Raw genomic sequence first — 1,634 nt, forward strand, 5'->3', positions numbered from 1 at the left:
GTTTATTGAGCTTACACATATGTAGCTTACATATATATATAGCTTACATATTAGCTTACATAATAAATATTAAGTTAATAAGCTTACATTATCAAATATTTACCTGATAAGCTTACAAGCACAGACAAATGTATGCAATAGAATGAAATACACATTTCAATAATATTTCCTCCTAAAATATTTACTGTTTTCTTAAAAAAGTATTATTAAATTTGCTTATTTTACTCATTAGCTCCTTTTTTTTTTCTTGGAAAAAAAATATTCTTCCGTTTGTTAAAGCATTACGTAATAGAAGCAATCATAAACAAGCATAACGTACCAATCATTAATTAAGCAAAATGTCATCTAAGTAACAAACTGATTATGATTACATTGTTACATCTGTTTGTTGCATTAAGTTATTGTTTGAAATTATATGAAGCCTAATTGTATGAGTTACTGTTAATATCAACGAATGTCTTTTCTTGGCTCTAATATGACCTTCATGACATATGACACTCGACCTAACGCCGTATGGTTGTTGTTCTTTTTTTTTTTTTTTATGGAACAAACAAATTTATCTTAACCATATGTTTTAAACTTTTCCATAATATTATTTTAACAAATATGACGAAAAAGATGGATTGATCAAATGGACAATCAATAGATCAAAGAACAAGAATAAATGAATAATTAGTAAATGAACGAATAATTAATTTTACGATAATCGAATAATTAATAAATTGTTTATTTTGTGGCAAATATCTGTAAAGAAAAAAAAAGATTTATTTAAAGAAAATATGCAAAAGATTAATTAGAAAATGTTAGGTTGTAGGTTAATGATGAATAAGTAATGATAAGCAATTATCACTTCAGGTCATTTTGACAATTCTGATCTCCTGATAATAAACTAAATGGTTGAATAACTTATGCAAATTTTGATTTTTGTTTTTTTTTTTTTGTTGATTTTGCTGATAGTTATTTTGTTAAATGTTCATTTAACCTTTAATAGCTATTTTGTTGAATGTTATTTAACTAAATTCCAAAATGGATGCTACAATAAATGTGGTTTAATGTTTGACACTTGACACTTGACCTGAAAGCAACTAACAATTTTTCATCAAAAGATGTCACCATTGTTGATAAGTAATGCAGCAATAGTTTTGATTTATCTAAGATTGCACTAAATAATTTCAATTAAATTCAGCAATAATAGCAAACAAAATTTGAGGTCACACTTTGAACTTTCGAAATATTATCCAGAAATTTTTTCATTTCTTCGAATCACTATTAGAGACATATATGGTTAAGTGAAAGTAAACAAAACATTCATGAGAATTATCACTATTATTATCTTTTATCACTGTTATTATCATCATTACTATTGTTATTATTAATCTTTTCCTTGTTCTTTTTTTATTATGTTATTATTGCTATTGTTATTATTGTCACTGTTTATTAATATTATTAATAATAATAATTATTATTATTGTTACTATCATTATTATTATTATTATTATTATTATAATATTATTATTATTATTATCATTATTATTATTATTATTATTATTATTATTATTATTATTATTATTATTAATATTATTATTATTATTATTATTATTATTATTATTATTATTATTATTATTATTATTATT

Source organism: Loa loa (genome assembly GCF_000183805.2).
Source record: "Loa loa unplaced genomic scaffold supercont3.224, whole genome shotgun sequence".
In the NCBI taxonomy this organism is placed as follows: Eukaryota; Metazoa; Nematoda; class Chromadorea; order Rhabditida; family Onchocercidae; genus Loa; species Loa loa.